At 43.7% G+C, this 15,201-nt stretch overlaps 1 protein-coding gene across 1 annotated transcript in view; it reads left to right on the forward strand.

Moving 5' to 3' along the window:
* Positions 1-13,863: 13,863 nt before the first annotated feature.
* The window catches only part of WFS1 (wolframin ER transmembrane glycoprotein), a 30,032-nt gene continuing 28,694 nt past the window's right edge, over positions 13,864-15,201 (forward strand). The window contains exon 1 of the mRNA XM_071743987.1: positions 13,864-14,061. The gene's annotated coding sequence lies outside the window, so the exon portion shown is untranslated. The remainder of the gene's footprint in view (positions 14,062-15,201) is intronic.

Genomic DNA, 15,201 nt, shown 5'->3' on the forward strand with positions numbered 1-15,201 from the left:
AATAAAAATTCAGGTATAAATGTTTATACAAGCTCTTCCATGTGCTCTTTATAATGTCAACACATTTATTATATGTTTCAAGTCTGGATCAGTGCTTTAGCTGCTGTCTAACAGTTCTTTAAATGAATGGGAATTATTGGTAAATAGAGATTTTCAGCCTTAGTTCTGGCTCTGGTCAGGGAGAGAGGAAAATGGAGCTTTTAAATAATTTAATAAATAATTTAAAATAAATAATTTAAATTTCAATCAATTTGGCTTCATTTAAAATTAAGACATGGTTCTGTAATCTCCTGTTGCCTTCAGCTGGAGAGCAACCATCACCCTAGAGCATCATTTTGGGAGTTTAGGGTTTGATAGCAAATATCTGGAAGCTGAGGAAACCCATCACTGCCCAGTGAGATGTTCCCATCCCCAAAGAACTATTAGTGCACATGGAATATCCAACAGGCTGGAATACTGGGGGAAAGTAAAGATTTAAAATGTGACCTCTTGGTTATTGGGGTTTTTTTCCATCAAGGTTGGATCAGACTGGATGGAAACAATTGGGTCCTGCAAGACCTGCCCAGGTTCACACGGGAATTCAGCAAGTTTGCAGATGACACTGAGCTGGGGGGGAGTGTGGATCAGCTGGAAGGCAGGAGGGCTCTGCAGAGGGACCTGGACAGACTGGAGAGTTGGGCTGATCCCAACGGGATGAGGTTCAACAAGGCCAAGTGCCGGGTCCTGCACTTTGGCCACAACAACCCCATGGGGAGCTCCAGGCTGGGCACAGAGTGGCAGAAAGGGAGCTGGGAGTCTGGATTGCCAGGAAGCTGAAGAGGAGCCAGCAGTGTGCCCAGGTGGCCAAGAAGGCCAATGGCATCCTGGGCTGGCTCAGGAACAGCGTGGCCAGCAGGTCCAGGGAAGGGATTCTGCCCCTGTGCTCAGCCCTGGGGAGGCCACAGCTTGAGTCCTGTGTCCAGTTCTGGGCCCCTCAGCTCAGGAAGGAGATTGAGGTGCTGGAGCAGGTCCAGAGAAGAGCAAGGAGGCTGGGAAGGGATCCAGCACAAGTCCTGTGAGGAAGGGCTGAGGGAGCTGGGGGTGTTGAGGCTGGAGAAGAGGAGGCTCAGGGGAGACCTCATCACTCTCTCCAACTCCCTGAAAGGAGGTTGGAGCCAGGGGGGGGTTGGGCTCTTTTCCCAGGCAACTCTCAGCAAGACAAGAGAGCACAAGAGGTCTCAAGTTGTGCCAGGGGAGGTTTAGGTTGGACATGAGAAAGAATTTCTTTCCAGAGAGGGTGCTCAGCCATTGGAATGGGCTGCCCAGGGAAGGGGTGGATTCTCCATCCCTGGAGCTATTTCAAAAGAGCCTGGATGTGGCACTCAGTGCCATGGGCTGGGAACTGCAGCGGGAGTGGATCAAGGGTTGGACTTGATGAGCTCTGAGGTCCCTTCCAACCCAGCCAGTTCCATGATTCTAGGATTCTATGAATTGAAAAAGCAAAATTACAAAGCAAGTTGACTTACTGAATCTGAAAAGTGTCATGGCAGAGACATCACCAAGAAATTACTTGGCTCTGGTCAGAATCCCTCAAAATGAATGCAAATTTTTCACTTTTTTTTGGAGACTGTGAATAGTGTCAGGCATTGTGCTAGCTAAGCAATGGATTGAGCAAGCAAAGCATTCTCTGATCAGTTCCCAATTCTGGCTCTTACTAAAATAAACAAACCTCTGGCTGATCAGGGGTCTCAGCTGTATCCAGCAGAAAAAAAAAAAGCTTTTTAGGTTAATTTAGTGAGGTGACAAATAATAAAAGTCCAAAGATGCCTTTTCAAAGGGAGGCATTGCAAAATTCAAGTGGAATTTAACACACCCTTGTTAAAACCCAGCAGAAAAAGCTAAAAGGGTAGTTTGTCATTTGGTTGTTTTGTTTTTTTTTTAGTTTAGGGTTTATATTACCCTAATGGGATTTTACAAGCATCCTGAAGCTTCCCAAACCTTCTTGAAGGGGAAGAGCAGATAGATCACAAACTTCTGACCTGTTGTGGTAAACTGAGGAAATACCTATATTTGCAGAAAAGAAAGGAATTTTGATAAAAACCTTACAGCTGGAGGAAATATTGGTAGGTGAGCTGAAATACCTTGTTCTCTGAGGCATTTTTCCTAACATGTGGATATTAACTTGTAAAAGTTTAGATTGCTTCCTCCTAAAAACCCCTCTCCTGTTGGTTGTTCAGATATTCTGTTTCAATGTTGTTGTAAAATTTTAATTTCTGATCTAATTCTCCTTTGCTGCAAGTTATCTCTGTATCTTGTATCCCCCTGAGCATGGAAAGTATTCTCTTTGCAAAATTAAGGCTGAAAGACAAATTTTTCCCTTTTTTTCCTAAATTTTCTCTACCTTTTTGCTCACTCACTGCTTCCCAGACTCTCTCCATGGGATTTCAAAGTCTGGACCTGGGTTTTGAAGTGTGGCAGCTGTGGCCTTACAAATCCTGAGTAGTGACAGGATTACCTCCTATATTCCTTAAATACCTCCATGGCATTTTCCTTGCTCTGAAACAGAATGAGATTCTTGATTTATCAGGTTTTCATCTGATGTAATCCTCAGTGTTCTGCTACCTAGCCAGTTATTCTTCCTCTTGTGTTGGCTTCATGATCCATCCAGTTACTGACCTCTCCTAGGTCATGGATGAGCTGGGCAAAATGTAACAGCTTGGGTTTGTTCCTATTAAATTCCATCTTTTTAGGGAAAATAATGAAAGGAGAAAGTTTAGGCTATCACACAAGTTGCAATAGGTTAAAATTTCAGAGTGTAAAAGAAAGGATTCTGAGCAGTTCTGGTTGCTGAGGTTACAGTGAAATGGTCTGGAAATACTTCTGAAATTTTATGTGCATCCATCTCTTCATGAGGGAGCATGAAGAGTTATTTTCCTTGCATGGGATTTTTGGAAATGATGAAATAATGGTTACGTTGCTGGAACACAGAGTTCTTCTGACTGCAGACGTACAAAAAAAGTGCATGTGATGTAGACAAGATGACCTCAAGTCTGAAAAGCTGCCATAGGTTCTATTGTGTGAGCAGAAATAGGAATATGGTTTAGTTGGATATGGTTTGGTTGGAGATGGTTCAGTTGGCCATGGTTTAGTTGGATATGGTTTACTTGGTCCTGGTTTAGTTGACAGCTGTTGAGCTGACAGTTGGACTTGACGATCCTAGAGGTCTTTTCCAGTCTTAATGATATTTGGAGTTGGTTTGGCTGGAATTGGTTTGGCTGGAGATGGTTTGGTTGGAGATGGTTTAGTTGGAGATGGTTCAGATGGCCACGGTTTAGTTGGATATGGTTTACTTGGTCATGGTTTACTTGGTCCTGGTTTAGTTGGCTGGATCTGTTGAGCTGACAGATGGACTTGATGATCCTAGAGGTCTTTTCCAGTCTTAATGATATCTGGAGTTGGTTTTGCTGGAGATGGTTTGATTGGAGATGGTTTGGTTGGAGATGGTTTGGTTGGAGATGGTTTAGTTGGAGATGGTTCAGTTGGCCGTGGTTTAGTTGGATATGGTTTACTTGGTCCTGGTTTAGTTGGCTGGTTCTGTTGAGCTGACAGATGGACTTGATGATCCTAGAGGTCTTTTCCAGTCTTAATGATATTTGGAGTTGGTTTGGCTGGAGTTGGTTTAGTTGGAGTTGGTTTGGCTGGAGATGATTTGGCTGGAGATGGTTTGGTTGGAGATGGTTTAGTTGGAGATGGTTCAGTTGGCCATGGTTCAGTTGGCCGTGGTTTAGTTGGATATGGTTTACTTGGTCATGGTTTAGTTGGCTGGTTCTGTTGAGCTGACAGTTGGACTTGACGATCCTAGAAGTCTTTTCCAGTCTTAATGATATTTGGAGTTGGTTTGGCTGGAATTGGTTTGGTTGGAGATGGTTTGGTTGGAGATGGTTTGGTTGGAGATGGTTCAGTTGGCCATGGTTCAGTTGGCCATGGTTCAGTTGGATATGGTTTACTTGGTCATGGTTTAATTGGCTGGTTCTGTTGAGCTGACAGTTGGACTTGATGATCCTAGAGGTCTTTTCCAGTCTTAATGATATTTGGAGATGGTTTAGTTGGTTTAATTGGAGATGCTTCAGTTGGCCATGGTTCAGTTGGCTGGTTCTGTTGAGTGACTTGATCATCCTAGAGGTCTTTTCCAATCTTAATGATATTTGGAGATGGTTTAGGTGGAGATGGTTTAGTTGTCTGGTCCTGTTGAGCTGACAGTTGGACTTGATGATCCTAAAGATCTTTTCCAACCTTAATGATTCTATGACTGGTTTGGAGTCATCCAAAGTTACATCTTCTCATTTCCTCACACACTTTCTTTTCCTGAAATTTTTCCCAGGAGGAATTGGAGGATTTTTTTTCTTACTGGGCAAGGATTTTTTGCATGCCAGTAATTCTCACTGAGCTGCAAGAAAATCTGGAAACCCTAAGTGGGTGCTGAGCAGGTGCTCAGCTTTTGTCATGTCCTGAACAAATCTTGCTGAACAGATGCAGAGCATCCAAAAAAAAAAAAAAAAAAAAAGTGAGGGCACAGCACCTCCACCTCTTCTGGCAAAGGGGAGCTCATAAATCACATTTTTTTCCCCCCCTTCAATCAGAACAGAAAAAATATTTCTACCACTTCTAATACAGCAAATGCTTTAGAGCATGAAGTGTTATTGCCACCTGGTGGGAGCCTTGTGCATATGATTTCCTAATTATAGAAAGGACTAAAATGAATAAAAACTAAATAAAAACTAACTAACTAACTAAATAAATAAAGATCATACTAAATGTAAGAATTATTAATGATAATAAATTATAAATATTATATTTATAATATGCGTTTATAATGGATATTGTAAATATTATATTATAAATATTATAAATATCATAGTTGTATAAATTATAATTAAATTATAATAAATAAAAACTTTGAAAAAATTAAAAATCTAAAAAAAAAAAAAAAGAACAAACTAAATCTTTGGCTCCAAGAGAATAATTAGATTATCAATTTTTTTCTGAAAAAAAACAGCATTATTGAAGTTGCAAACTGTCCCTACACTCCTAACCTCAAGTAAAGTCATAGTTGTAGTAGATTCCACTACTATAACCAACAAGATTGGAGTACTGAGATGCATAAATAAAATATGAACAACCATAGCAAAATACACAGTAGAAAAGTTGCAAATTACATAAAATAATCAAGATAAAAGGTTCAGACCACTTGAAATGCAGATTTAAACCTCTCTTCTTTGTCCTTGCAGCTCTTACCTTCCCCAAACCTCTTCCATGCATTGAATATGTGAATTTTGCAATTAATAATTCTGCAATTCCTTGACAGTTTTCTTTCTTTTCACCTTTCTGCACATGCACCAATATTCAAAGCTTTGAAATAAGGGGCTGGGTTTTTTTTTTTTTTTTTTTAGGCAGGAAGCAGTGAGATTTGGAGATTGATCTGACCCTAAGAAAGCTTCCTGAGTAAAATACTAAAAGCCCCAGTGCTGACAAAATAGGATGTGACATGGATAGGGCCAACAGCACGTTTTCCCTGTCAGAAATTTAATTTTCAAAGTGTGAGTTTGGAAAAACTGAACTGAAATTCTACACAGTGCTTGTTACAGAACCCTTTGCATTGAACGTGCCTGAAGCTGAGATGTAGCAGCTCAGTTTTCCAGCCAGGAATTTGTACCTGATGTTTTGTGGATGGGGAACATGTCTGGTTGCTGCTGGGTAGCAGAGAGAATCCTGGAAAAAAATAAGGGTAGAATTAAAAAAAATATATATTTTTTTTAGATTTTTAGATTTTTTTTTTTTTTAATTTAGATTTTTAGATTTTTTTTTTTAGATTTGGACTTTTAGATTTTTTTTTAATTTAGATTTTTAGATTTTTTTTAGATTTAGATTTTTAGATTTTTTTTTTTAGATTTAGATTTTTAATTTTTTTTTAATTTAAAAAAAAAAAGAGTATCCTTTACAAATTCTTAATGTTTTGTATTTCAAGCCCTCTGAACCTTTCCATCTTACAAAGAAATGGCCACTTCTATTCAGCCAGAGATTTTTTCCTCCTGAAATTTGGGATGATGCTTATAGCCTGAATTCAGGGACTGAACTAACTGATTCCAGAGCTGAATTCCCTTCAACCATTCCATTCCAGATTTAACACTACCAAGCATCAGGAATTTTCCTTGCTAACTTACTCTGTAATGATGTGCTCCACTTTCTCCTTTTTTCCTCCAGTTTGGGAAGAACTGAACAGAAAAATCCTTGCTTTCAAGTTTGTTTGTTTGTTTTTTTAATCCATTTAATCCATGCTGAATGGGGCTGCTTCCAGTTGGCGGCCGCTCACCAGCGGTGTCCTCCAGGGATCAGAACTGGGCCCAGTCCTGTTCAATATCTTCATTGATGACTTGGATGAGGGGATTGAGTCCATCATCAGCAAGTTTGCAGATGACACTAAGCTGGGGGGAGTGTGGATCAGCTGGAAGGCAGGAGGGCTCTGCAGAGGGACCTGGACAGACTGGAGAGTTGGGCTGATCCCAACGGGATGAGGTTCAACAAGGCCAAGTGCCGGGTCCTGCACTTTGGCCACAACAACCCCATGGGGAGCTCCAGGCTGGGCACAGAGTGGCAGAAAGGGAGCTGGGAGTCTGGATTGCCAGGAAGCTGAAGAGGAGCCAGCAGTGTGCCCAGGTGGCCAAGAAGGCCAATGGCATCCTGGGCTGGCTCAGGAACAGCGTGGCCAGCAGGTCCAGGGAAGGGATTCTGCCCCTGTGCTCAGCCCTGGGGAGGCCACAGCTTGAGTCCTGTGTCCAGTTCTGGGCCCCTCAGCTCAGGAAGGAGATTGAGGTGCTGGAGCAGGTCCAGAGAAGAGCAAGGAGGCTGGGAAGGGATCCAGCACAAGTCCTGTGAGGAAGGGCTGAGGGAGCTGGGGGTGTTGAGGCTGGAGAAGAGGAGGCTCAGGGGAGACCTCATCACTCTCTCCAACTCCCTGAAAGGAGGTTGGAGCCAGGGGGGGGTTGGGCTCTTTTCCCAGGCAACTCTCAGCAAGACAAGAGGGCACAAGAGGTCTCAAGTTGTGCCAGGGGAGGTTTAGGTTGGACATGAGAAAGAATTTCTTTCCAGAGAGGGTGATCAGCCATTGGAATGGGCTGCCCAGGGAAGGGGTGGATTCTCCATCCCTGGAGCTATTTCCAAAGAGCCTGGATGTGGCACTCAGTGCCATGGGCTGGGAACTGCAGCGGGAGTGGATCAAGGGTTGGACTTGATGAGCTCTGAGGTCCCTTCCAACTCAGCCAATTCTGTGATTCTATGATTCTATGATTTTTTTTTTTTTTAATGTTTTAATCCATTCAAGTTGTTCAGCAGAAGAGAGGGAATAATTACTCAGATGCACTTGAGTGCCAAACAAGATATGGAATATATTGAGTTAATTCATAGCTAAATTTGGGTCAGGTTTGGAAAATCTCTCCATTTTACAGCAGTCCTTGTAGAATTTCTTGCATTTCTTCCTCCTGTTTTTTTCTCTCTCATGTCAATTCCTGTACAAGGCTGAATTTCAGGAAATTAAAGCAATCCTTGGGAATGCTGGAGCTCACCTGGATCACACCCAGGGGGTTCAATAAAGAAAAATCTCAACAAAATCGCAGCGAAACCGCGAAATATTTTCCAATTCTTTCTTTATTTCGTGGAGCTGAGGGTTTGAGGGTTTCCTGTCCTTTTTTTTTAATCCTGTTTAATCCATCAAGCATGGATGTCCCCTTGCACAGGTCCCAGAGCATCCAACGCTCTCCATGTGCTCCCTCGGATGGTACCAACCGGTTCCGTCCATTCACACTAGAGGTCACTGTCAGCAAAAAATTATCCTGGGCTTGGAAGGAGATGAAGGGATCAAGGGATAAATTCCCAGGACAAAAGCCGTGGCAATCGGAGAGGTCGGTGCAAACTCCTCCATCGCTTCAGGGCACTTCCTAATGGATCCCTGGAATTTTTTCCTTTAAAAAAAAAATCTCTTTGCAAACTGCAGAGTGGCTCCATCAAGAAATTCTCAGTGCTGAAATCTGTGCTGTTTCATTTTAGACATTTTGTCTAAATTATTTTTTTTTAAAATATCTGGCAACAGCAAGTGGATTCAATATAAAATTTTCAGGTTTTGAAGCTTTTTTTTTTCTGTGTATAAATATTTGAGGTAATATTCTCTCTAGGAAAACTGCCTTTTTTTTTTTTTTTTTTTTTTTTTTCTCAGGTGCCTTTTCAGGCATTAGGCAGCTTCAGATTGTGGATTAGCAAGAAAAGCAGCAGCTTTCTCTGAGGGAAGTTGTGAAAAGAAGAATTAACAACATGCAGGGAAGTGAAAGAGAAGCAGGGAAAACATCCAACCCTGGATTGAAACCTCCCAATAGCTGTTGGCATCTATAATTAATCTATAATTAATTGTCACCCTGGTGAACCTGGTTGTATCTTGGCCTGATTTTAATTTTTTTTTCCTCTCCTTGGTGTATGTTCATGGTTAGAAAAGACAGATGGAGGAATAAGGGAAGAGCTGAGCCCCCAAAAGTCACCTACAGCACAGGGATTCATGGAAAGGGAAATATTGGGCTCTTCCTCCCAGCTGAGAGAGCCCATGGGAAGGTGACATTCTTGCTGTTTGATATAAAACAATGATTATAATTTCTGCTGCCCTAAAAACAGTGGGAAAGGTGGCATGAAAGCAGTGGAAAGATGCTCACAGTTACCCTACACACTTGAAGCTGCTCCATCACTCAGGTGACAGAAAAGTCCATCAATCTTCACAAAACTCCTCAATTCCTATTTTGACCCACTTTTTGTGCCCTTTCTTCTGTTTTTTCTTTCTGCTTCCTCCCACCCTTGCCTTTTTGTAATTCTTTCTCCCATATGCCCACCCCAAATCTTGGTTGCTGACATCATGTTGTTGATTCTCCAGATCCCACATTCCTCATCTCATCTCTTTCTGACAGAAAATACCTGCTGCTTGAGTTACATACTCAAAAAAAAAATCTGCTTTTAGCTTGGTCTTTAGGTGAATGAAACAATGGTACAAATATAGCAGAGCATGAGGTGTCCTATGGCTTTTATTGGACTAATTTTATGCTGATGTAAGGCTTCCATCAGTTAAATTATACTGTTAAATATATGTTTAAAATGGGTGTCACCAAGTAAACAACACAACCTGTTATTTAATTGGTAAGGTGGGGCAAAAAAAAAAAAAAAAAAAAGCTGGCTTCCAGTCCAAATTATTTAGCATCCCCCAGATATTCCCATTTCCCTAATAGAATTCCTTTTCTAACTCCTGAAGATGCACATGGCATTTCCCTATGGATTTTTCAGCATTTTTTACTCTTCCAACAAGAGCACTTTTTGCCAATATTTTTGCTGGGATTAACATGTTCCAGAAACATCCAAAGTAATCACATCAAGTCTGTTTCTGGGTGTACCAGGGACCTCTTTTTCAGGGGTGATAAATGCAGAATTAAAAGCTGAATGATTCATAATTCATGCAGGTGAAATCACTGCTTTTTCTCTCCATTTTAGGAAGTTTGATGAAAACACTTTTTCCTCTGTACTGCTAAGAACCTGCTTTTATGCTACAAATATGATTTCATTTCAGTAATATGATATGGTAAATATAATAATATATATATAGTAATATAATATGGTAAATCAGTTTGAATTGATTTATGATGTATTGAAATGTTGCTTAGCATGACCTTGTCTTTTGCTCTTTCAAATTAAATTTTCTAGGGACATTTTCTCTTTATTTCAGTACTACTGAAAGATGCTGAAATTTAAATTTCCCAACAGGACAGGAAAATGTTTTTTATCACAGTTTAACAGAGGTAACATAGGAGCTGCTTAGATCATTACATGTCCCTGTTCAAGCAGATTTCTAGAACTCTTTGATGCTTACATGGAAAAAAATTAATTTCACCCTGTACCTCCCTACTGCCCCAAGACGTTCAGGCAATCCACTGTTACATTTTATCCTGTCTTGAGTAAAAAATATTTACAGAAAGCAGTGAAAGCCAACAAACTTCCTTCTGTAAACTTGCAAAATATTTGTGGAGGGATTATTGATTCCCCAGTACAAACAGAAACTGGCTGAGCTGCCACCTTTTTATTTTGGTCTTGTTGCCTTTTTTTCATTTTGGTTTCATTTTAATGGGGGCTGAGAGGGAAATAATCCAGTTAAAAACCCCAAGTCCTGCACCTGAGGAGGAACAACAACCCCTGGCACACAGCTGGAAAGGACCTGGAGGACCAAGTTGGAGATGAGCCAGCAGTGTGCCCATGGGGCAAAGAAAATTATTGGCATGACTAAATAATTTCCAGCAGATAAAGATCCTTCCCCTCTGCTCAGCACTGGTGAGGCCACATCTGGAGTGCTGGGTCCTTCTCTGAGCTTTTTCTCTGATGAGGAAGGAGCTGGAGCATCTTTCCCATGAGGAAAGGCTGAGAGAGATGGGGCTGATCAGCCTGGAGAAGCCTCAGATGTATAGAAATATATACATATATATTGAATGTATAGAAATACCTGAAGGGAGGGTCTAAAGAAGACAGAGAGGCACTGGGCACAAACTGAAATACAGGAGGCTCCACCTCAACATCAGGAAAAGCTTTTTTTAGGGTGACAGAGCACTGGCAGAGGTTGCCCAGGGAGGTCGTGAAGTCTCCATCCTTATATTCAAAAGCCATCTGGATGTGGTCCTGGACAACCAGGTGTAGCAACCCCTGAGCAGTGGGGTTGGAGTAGATGTCCTCCAGATGTCCTTTCCAACCTCACCCCTTCTGTTGATCCTACAAGTCGCAGAATGTAAGGGAAATCCAAAAAATGTGTTGCCATGAGTCTCTCTGTTTCTTCTCTGTAGCTGTAGTGGTTAATTCCAAATGGGAGCTCCTCATTTGAGATAAAATAAGGGAAATTAATGGAGGTGCTATCATGATTGAGCTTGGTTCCCTCTCACTGATGCTTTATGAATTTAGAGGACATCTCCATGGGTAGATACATGTGATTTACTGCACAGGTTGAGCTGGGGGTCAGCAAGGGCCCTTATATGTGTTTTACACTGCCAGACTGGACATAAGCAACCACAAAATGTATCTTCATTTTTTAAGTGCCTGGCAGGGTTATGGAACAGATCATACTCAGTGTAATCACACAGCACCTGCAGGATGGACAAGGGATCAGACCCAGCCAGCACGGGGTTAGGAAGGGCAGGTCCTGTCTGACCAACCTGAGCTCCTTTTATTATCCGGTGACCCACCTGGTGGATGAGGGGAAGGCTGTGGATGTGGTCTGTCTGGACTTCAGCAAGGCCTTTGACACCGTCTCCCACAGGATTCTCCTGAAAAAGCTGTCAGCCCACAGCTTGGACAGGGGCATCTGTGCTGGGTTAGGAACTGCCTGGAGGGCCGGGCCCAGAGAGTGGTGCTGAACGGGGCTGCATCAAAATGGCGGCCGTGGTGTCCCCCAGGGATCAGTGTTGGGCCCAGTGCTGTTTGATATCTTTAGTGATGATTTAGATGAGGGGATTGAGTCCATCATCAGCAAATTCGCAGACGACACTAAGCTGGGGGGAGTGTGGATCAGCTGGAAGGCAGGAGGGCTCTGCAGAGGGACCTGGACAGACTGGAGAGTTGGGCTGATCCCAACGGGATGAGGTTCAACAAGGCCAAGTGCCGGGTCCTGCACTTTGGCCACAACAACCCCATGGGGAGCTCCAGGCTGGGCACAGAGTGGCAGAAAGGGAGCTGGGAGTCTGGATTGCCAGGAAGCTGAAGAGGAGGCAGCAGTGTGCCCAGGTGGCCAAGAAGGCCAATGGCATCCTGGGCTGGCTCAGGAACAGCGTGGCCAGCAGGTCCAGGGAAGGGATTCTGCCCCTGTGCTCAGCCCTGGGGAGGCCACAGCTTGAGTCTTGTGTCCAGTTCTGGGCCCCTTAGCTCAGGAAGGAGATTGAGGTGCTGGAGCAGGTCCAGAGAAGAGCAAGGAGGCTGGGAAGGGATCCAGCACAAGTCCTGTGAGACAGGGCTGAGGGAGCTGGGGGTGTTGAGGCTGGAGAAGAGGAGGCTCAGGGGAGACCTCATCACTCTCTCCAACTCCCTGAAAGGAGGTTGGAGCCAGGGGGGGGTTGGGCTCTTTTCCCAGGCAACTCTCAGCAAGACAAGAGGGCACAAGAGGTCTCAAGTTGTGCCAGGGGAGGTTTAGGTTGGACATGAGAAAGAATTTCTTTCCAGAGAGGGTGCTCAGCCATTGGAATGGGCTGCCCAGGGAAGGGGTGGATTCTCCATCCCTGGAGATATTTCAAAAGAGCCTGGATGTGGCACTCAGTGCCATGGGCTGGGAACTGCAGCGGGAGTGGATCAAGGGTTGGACTTGATGAGCTCTGAGGTCCCTTCCAACCCAGCCAATTCTAGGATTCTAGGATTTTGCACTTGAAGTTGCTTTTCCAGCTCCCACCCTCCTTTCCACCTGTTCCCCAAGCCATCCCTTCAACTCACCCACTAAATAGCAGATCAATGGCACAGAATAATCTATATATATAACAGAATAAATGTGAGCAGATTGCAGAAGTTTGTCATAAGTGATAACACAAAAAGATAACACAAAGCATTGTATATTCCTGAGATCTCATTAAATTCAGACTGCAAATGATCTTAAAAATACCTTTTTTTTTTTTCCCCCCCACCCCCACTTTATTTTAATTTGAAGTAAACAGAAGCCTCACTTCCTAGCTTTTGAAACTTATTTTAGGCACAATTTTGCCATGACTTCCAAAGAAATACTGAGGATGCTGGGGACCACGTATTTGTTTCGGGATGAAGAAAACCAAGAGGCAATGACCCCAACAACTAGGTGCTGACATTTTAAAACTCAGACATTTCGTGGCTCCACATGGTCCCCATGCTGCAATCTGTGAAAAATCAACCAAAGTGACTGAACTACTCCTCACACCAATGGCTGAGGTTTAAATTTCAGCTCTTCTCCTTCAGCTTGTGAGGCCGGGTGTGTTTTTAATCAGAAGCTCTTCTAATTAGAGGGAGGGACCTTGATGACTTTTTTATTTTAAAGTAGCTCAAAAATGAAAAGTAATTTACAATTTCTAAAAAAAAAAAAAAAAAAAAAAAAAAAAAAAGGAGAATATAGATAGATATAAAAAATCTTTATTCTTTATAAGAATAAAAAAATAAAAATTGTCTTATTCTTTATAAGAATAAAGACAGAAATTTACTGCCAATACAACAGCAACAACTCCCAGCTCATTCCCAGCCCAGTTTTCCGTGGATGTGGCCCAAGTCCACCCGTGTGTAGCAGTAACTTCAGAGGACTTTTAGAAATAACTTCTTACTCGTTTGCCACCTTTTCCTCTCTCCTTTTCCTCTCTCCTTTTCCCCAGCTCCAGGGGAAGGTGTCTGCCCTCAGCCCCCTCCCACCTCCATTTTCCCCACATCCCCCCCAAACCCCTCCTCGGAGCCCCAGAAGGACAAACCGAGAGCCCATGATTACGGGGAAAAGTTTTTTCCACACTTCGGACCCCCTCGGAGCAGCCAGAGCTTCCGATCCTCCATCCCAAAGCCTCCATCCCAAAGCCTCCATCCCAAAGCCTCCATCCCCTCCCCGCCCGCCCCTCCTCAAGCCGCGCACCGCCCCGCGCACCCCGAGCTGCCATTTCGGAACCCCCCGAACCCCATCCCTGCTTCCTCCGCTCATCATCATCATCATCATCATCATCATCATCATCATCATCATCATCATCATCATCATCATCATCACCACCCTCACCCTCCTCCTCCTCTTCCTCCCTCCCCTCACGCCCATCCCCTTCCCCGCCTCCTCCCAGGTCCGTGAGTGGCACCCGCGCTGTCCCTTCCGCGCAGCGCGGAGCGGAAGGGGAGGGGAGGAGGCGGTGGCGGCCATGGGGCGGGACGGGGCTGCCCCATAGGTTTGCGGGTTCCCGGCGGGACCCCATTTGGGAACCCATCGGCTGCTGGAGCTGCGGGGAAGTTCGCTCCTTGGGACTCGGTGGTTTCGCTTCGTTGGGCTCGGTGAGAGTTTGGGGACCCCCTCCGAACCCCCCCTTCTCGGGAAGGATCAGCCCTGAGCTGCCGGGCATCCCTTTAATTTCCCCCCGGGGCTTCCGAGGTGGGAGCTTGGGAATCCCTGGGGATTCAGGGGGCAGGAGGATGAGGAAGGTCCGGCCCGTCCCGTCCGGTCCCGTCCCGCAATTGCAGAGTCACGGTCGGTAGCGGGTTTCGGGAAGGGGTTCGGGACTGTTCCGGCTCTTTCTGGAGCTCCGGAACAACCTCGGGCTTCCCCTTCCTAAATCTCATCCTCCCTCCACCTTCCGAAAGGTTTTAATAAATCCTAAAGCTGTGTCTGAAGGTTCTTCAGGGCTCAGCATGAAGTAGAGGAACTTTGTGGTTTCCTTTGTGCAAGTCCAGAACGTTTTGTTTTGGCTTTTTTTTTTAATTATTATTTTTATTTTTTATTTTTATTTGAGCCGGGAGTATTTTTCCTATCACTTACCCAGTGTTTTCTTGTTAATTTTGCCCGTCCCGCATCCCCCTTCTTATCTGGGGGATTTTTTTTTTGATTTTTTTTTTTTTTTCCTTGCTCACCATCCTTTCCTCAGCCGCAAAATAACTTTTGTGATCGTAGAAATAACTTCCGTGATTGTATAATGGTTAAAAATACTCCTCCTGGGTTACTGGGAAAGTATTTTAATCTCTTGTGTTTTCCTAGGGACTTGGTTGGAGGTTGAACTCTGTCGGGTTATTTATAACTTGATGGAGAAACATAATCCAGAAAGGCATTTCCTTATAGCCATAAAATATTTGCTGGTTTAGGGAAGCTGAGTTTTGGCAAGCAAGCTGCATAAATGGCAAAATAATATTTTAATAGCAATATTGATGGTGCTCTGAGCATCCCGTTGGGGTTTTAATGCTCTCCAAGCACTTGTTGGCTGAGTTAAGGGGTTATATCTTAGCTTTGCTGTTTTCATCTTTACAAGAACATCTCGAGTTTAATATTCTGAATATACAGAATGAAAAAATGCAGTTTGTGGACAGATTATTTTTACAGTATTCCTGGGGAATTGCTTAACTTTGGGAAAGCTGCTCCTAAGCATCAGGAGTTGCTGTGTATTACCCTGGGGTTGTGTCTGCATTCCTTGCTGCTTCCAAGCT

This window comes from Heliangelus exortis, chromosome 4 (genome assembly GCF_036169615.1).
Source record: "Heliangelus exortis chromosome 4, bHelExo1.hap1, whole genome shotgun sequence".
Lineage (NCBI taxonomy): Eukaryota > Metazoa > Chordata > Aves > Apodiformes > Trochilidae > Heliangelus > Heliangelus exortis.